The sequence below is a fragment of the Dipteris shenzhenensis genome, chromosome 1 (assembly GCF_047967505.1).
Source record: "Dipteris shenzhenensis isolate YYH24624 ecotype China chromosome 1, Dip_SZ_1.0, whole genome shotgun sequence".
Classification (NCBI taxonomy): Eukaryota; Viridiplantae; Streptophyta; class Polypodiopsida; order Gleicheniales; family Dipteridaceae; genus Dipteris; species Dipteris shenzhenensis.
Window position 1 is genome coordinate 39,523,407 of NC_141596.1, and position 5,403 is coordinate 39,528,809.

The 5,403-nt window shown below is 41.7% G+C and overlaps 1 long non-coding RNA gene across 2 annotated transcripts; it reads left to right on the forward strand.

The window, feature by feature from the left end:
• The first annotated feature begins 2,409 nt into the window (after positions 1-2,409).
• On the forward strand, positions 2,410-5,113 carry LOC147905817 (uncharacterized). 2 transcript variants are annotated; one of them, XR_015541801.1, is made up of 4 exons: positions 2,410-2,606; positions 2,749-2,868; positions 4,154-4,205; positions 4,407-5,113. It is a non-coding gene; the product is annotated as an uncharacterized LOC147905817 (long non-coding RNA). The 2 variants fall into 2 exon arrangements; XR_015541800.1 differs by having other exon boundaries at positions 4,154-5,113.
• Positions 5,114-5,403: the final 290 nt, after the last annotated feature.

Genomic DNA, 5,403 nt, shown 5'->3' on the forward strand with positions numbered 1-5,403 from the left:
CATCTAAATTCAGTTTCGTACCTTGCTAATAAGTTGATCCTTTGCTTTACTTCCTGTGAGTTTCGAGCTTTGTTTGTTGTGTGAAAGCTTTCCGTCGCCATAGCCATATAGCCGCCGAGCTCGCTCATCACCATAGCCCCGCGAGCTCTAGCTTCACCTTCGCCATGGCTCCCCCCCTGTCATCGACGCTTCCATCATCCAACCAATCCATGCTTTCCTCCTCCTCCCTCTCCATCGAAGCCCTCCTCGCCGCCCTTGTTCCCCCCACCAAGTCCCTCACTCACCCCCCATCTTGTGCTTCTTTGTTGGCACCAGTGGGGCCGCATCTTCCTCAGCGTCAACCTGGAATTTGTTAGTTTCACAAGAAAACGTTGAGGAAAATGCAGCTCCTCCTGTTGTTTCTGCCATGAAGCCTTATAAAGATTGCGAGGCTGAGTACGGAGATGTCATCCGATCGGTTTTGGAAATTGCCAAAGGTCTTTCCAAGAACATGTGTTTGGGCTCTTTTACTGGTCGGCTAGATAATAGTCCAAGCTAAGCAATTCCTCATCATGAAGGCGGCCCAGCATGGGGAGCACGAGCTCCGATTGATCGCAGGTCAGCGATCTCTGCAATTGAGTGATTCGGGGGATGCGACAGTGTAAATTCAAATGGCAAAGATGCCCATGATGTTGGGTTGCGAACTTCGGTTCAGAAAAACCTCTCCAATTGTCTCTCCCCTTCTAGATCATTCCTCGCTTCCCACCTCCTCTGTTCATAGACCCTTTTCTCGTGGATTGTTCCTCGCGTTCCTGAGAATCATTCTTCCTATCACTGCTCTTGATTTTGGGTTTTCGTGGCTCCGCTCGCTCAAAGATCCCTCTCAGACTTGCATTCAGCGCGATCGGGTGAACTCATCCACAATGATGTCTTGTAGAGCCTCCTACGTGCTTGATCGCCCATAGATCACGTAGAAAGAACTTCGATCTACAAATTTCTATCCTTGAAGTAGCAAACCAATCTCATGCCCTCGCTCCACAAGAGCGTCCATTGAAATGCTAACAGACATCCGCTCCAAACCACATGCTTGGATGCAATTGTTGGTCTCAATCCATTCTAATATATTTTTGATCATCACGATAGAAGTCTATGACGTGAAGGCAGCTCTACATGTTTGAGAATTCAGGTAGCTCCGTGGAATGCGAAGAGCTACCGGTTCATCTGTGTGCATTTGCCGTGTCATCATCAAGAGCTCGCTGCATCATCATCAGGAGCTCGCTGTGTGCTTGAGAAGAATGTCATGCGAGATGGAAGAATTCTTTACGAGTTCCAGGTCTAATTAAAAACCAAGCTCTTAGTACTTGATCTAATACGTATACTCCTGTATGTGGAATTGCGCTTTTGACCCGGAATGGCCAAGTCTTAGTTAGCGATTCCTATATGGAATCGGTGGCTTACAATATGAGCCTTCCACCTTTGCAGGCAGGCCTAGTTGCATTTGTGGCAAGAGATGGAGGAAGCTATGAGGTCAGTGAGTCTTGTGATGCTTCTTCTGCAGGTGCATCAATGCTTTGATGTTTGAGGTTTTTATCTACTCAGGCACGTGATCAAGTGATGTTTGATCATACAGGCATAGAGCATGTTGGCGGGGACATTGTCAAGAGCGATGTACCATCTGGAGATGCCATTTTCATGATGGTAAGCCACATATATTTGTTGATACGCTTGATGCCTTGGACACAATATATATTAGCCGTCTGAAAGTAAGAAATTTCGACGGAATGACAGAGGGTTCTACATGGCTTTGACAATGAAGAATTATGCAATGTCCAAAAAACATTATGCAATTTGCAAAATACACGATGCAAGATTCCAAGGAACGTACATACATTATGCAATTTGCAAAATACATGATGCAAGATCCCAAGGAACGGCACATTCCTTGGTCTTATAATTTTTGGAGAGAAACTGTGCCAACTCTCCCCCCACATGAACGTGTAGTTACACGAACATGTGGTTATATATCATGTGAAATTTGTGCCCAAATGATCATGTTTTCACATGATTATATGGTTATATACACTGCCAACTTTCTATGCACATGCCAACTCTCTATCCACATCAATGTGTGGTTATATACAAGACGTGAACAATGCTATCTAATTATACATAACAATAAAACAAAGATTTGTTATGCAAATAAGAAAGCATTTTCAATTGTGCTTCATTTCCAATATACCTTCATGCCATATCTTATTACATTTTCAATGTATTAGAACATCAACTCATCATTCACTTTCATAATCTAACACATGCCTGCCCGGATCTAGTTGAAAACCGCATTGCTCGAACGCTCTAGGCATATTGGTCTAACCATTATGTAGTAGACACTTCTCTTTGAAGCATATGTTCTTAAACTTGGGCCAACCTTTGGAAGGCCTCATGAATGTAATTCAAACTTGTTCAAAAGGGAACGGAGTATCTACTGAACACTCACGGATTGTAATATAAGGAGCTCTCGAGGAACATAGCACACGGCTTGTGACGCTTCCAAATGACTAGGATCGAGGAGCTGGGCATCTGTTTCTTTGGTTTTCCAAACTGCTAGATCATCACTCAAGCTTGAGGTTGTTACTGAACACCGGTCTTATACGTTGCCTCCTTGCGCTTATTTTTCGACCTCATGCTATTTTGTTGTTGTGAGGATCCTTCGCACTTTTTTCCTTTATGTGGCTGGCAAGAGTGAGCTGTTGTCTGCAAAATACCCAGGAAGTTCTGAGGAGAAGCAAGTGTTTGGTCGTTGGACTACTCATGGGCACAGTAACAGGGCACTGCACAAAGTCTCATATCCAGGAACAATCATTTGTTCTTGACACGCCAATTGATAAGGTAAGCGTCAAAGTTTTTAACCCGTTAGATTGATAGAAACAAGTGACTTTTTTGGACTGGTGGGTTGTTTGAGGTTGTCTTGGAAATTGTTGTTTGTCCGAATGCTATGTTAGATTGACGGAAATAAGTGACTTTTTTGGACTTGTGGGCTGTTTGAGATTGTCTTGGACATTGTTGGGCATACTAGTTTGCCCAAATGCTTTGTTGGGGAGATACATTAGACGGAGAGGCGGGTAAAACAGTTGCCCACTATTTGCCTACTGCAAATAGTGGGTGAAACAGTTGCCCACTGCGTACTTCAAGGAGAAACCCTCCCAGGTATGTTATTGGGAAGCCATTTTTGGCATGCCTCCACGCTCTGCCGTCGTGAGAGAGTCCCTCATCTTGCTTTGGGTGCAGCTTACACTCTAGACAACACTCCGCGGCATTGGTTTTTTATTATTCAAGGTTCGTTTTGAATCTGCCCAATAGTGTGGACCGATGAAGACTCTGTAGCCTTTGGGGGGTATACTCTGAAATAGAGATTTATCCCACTTTCTTTTACTAAGAAGTTTGGATCAATGAAGTCGTGCATTTCCTACCTGGTATGTTCAGTTTTCGGAAAGTAATCTATAGGCATCGACCGATCCCTAGCTCAGAGACAAACTATTGCTACAATGAACGTGCTATTGCGTAGAGAAATGCTCTGGGTAGTGATCGATCACTTATTTTTAATTTGCTGGTCACCATATGAGCAATTTTTTGAGGATTGAGCACTTTCTGAGCGTGAATATGTAGGAGCAGTAGTGCTTCAACCAGAAACCCAGCTCTCTTGTTTTTTGGATGGTATTTTTAGAACTCATTCAGGTCTCTCATTTTACTGATTGTTGATTGCTCAGCCAAAAAACATTAATCTGATTTACCTGAGCTGTACTTTTTGGATCGGTGAATGATTGATTGCCTCGTGATAGTTATTTTTAAGGAACCTTAATATTTTGGTGCTGTTTTGAGTCCTAGCACCATGCTTAGTACTGAGAATGAGACATGCCACGTTCTAGAGAGTGATTGCTTCATAGCTCCTCCCTTCAGTCATTCTAGTAGAGATTGTCTACAAGCACTGAATGGCCTGCTAGCTGTTCTCACATTCAAATGACCTGAGAGCAAGCAGGGGTATGTGTTACAATGCTGATTTTGAGAGCAGTCTAGAATTGCCATTAATATAGATAAGGATGACTCAATGACATAGAATATGGATCAGAGGTATTTTGTCCAGTACTATACTAACTTGGGTCCTACGTCGTTTCAGAAAGGTTTCTCTTATGGAGGCTCGCCCTGCGATTCATGATTGTCTCTTCCAAGTCAATACAAAACCTAGGCTTCCCTGCAAGAATTCTTCCTGTATTTATGGACTAAGAGCTATTTAGTTCTTCCTCTATGCTTTACAAGTTGAATGTTTATCCCAGAGACCCATGCATATTCGTGAATACATGGCTATGAAAATACATAGACCCTTGGCAAAGGATTGATTAATTTTTCTCTGTCAATTTATGTGTTCTCAGGGAACTAAAAGAAAGACCATGGATTAACAAAAGGTTGTAGTATTGATTTGGTTCGGAAGCAGTTGCATCACTACGCATGAGGATATGTTGTGGTGTCTTATGGAAATTTTATGAGTACATAATTGGAGGATGCTCATAGGCAGCCCCCTTTACTTTGTTGGATTGACAACATATATATATTTTGAGTATTAGAAATGACCTTGGTCTGTCTAAGACCTGAAGGAGTGCAGAGGACTTGGTAATTGCTATTTATCTCATTTTATTTTTCTTGGAGACAATTGATATTTTAAGACTACATTTTTTGATATGGAGTGATATTTTTAAGAATGCACTCTCTATTGTGAGTGACAGGAATATACCTGTGTTTAGACACATGGCTGGTAAATTATTAAATTAAAGCTAGAGATAGATGGTAAAATAAAGGTACAAGGTTGATGGTCATTGTGGTATTCTACTCTGGACATGGCATGATGATTTGGAATAATCTTCTATCAGGGTTGTAACATGGTTTTGGCCCTGAAAAACAGAAAGTATCACAAAGGATATTAGTTATATTTATTGAGACCTGCAGGGTATTATTGGGATATTTGTTCCTGCGCATGAGGGGTTCACCTTGTCGAAAGATTTGAATAGCATATGATGTATTGCATTCATGAGTATGATTAATTAATTTTGTGTAAAGATTCTTACAAAATTTTATCTCTTACACTTGTGATGTCCTTGCTTAAGGATGGTGTTGAAATCCAGGCAATCTAGGGATGCTAGAAACAAATAGGAGAGGGAATAATGAAGATGTAGGTCCATGGGATTCAAAGTTCCTACTTCTGTATTCCATTTACCTTGAGTTAATTTTGACATTTATAAATGCTAGCCTTTATATATTTTTGTGATGTAAGAATGCCAAGGTTCGAATTATGGTACTACTGTGTGCCGGCGTTGCCAAACCTGGCTTCCACAGCTAAAATGAATGGCTCTAACTTTCATTTGGTTGTGATGG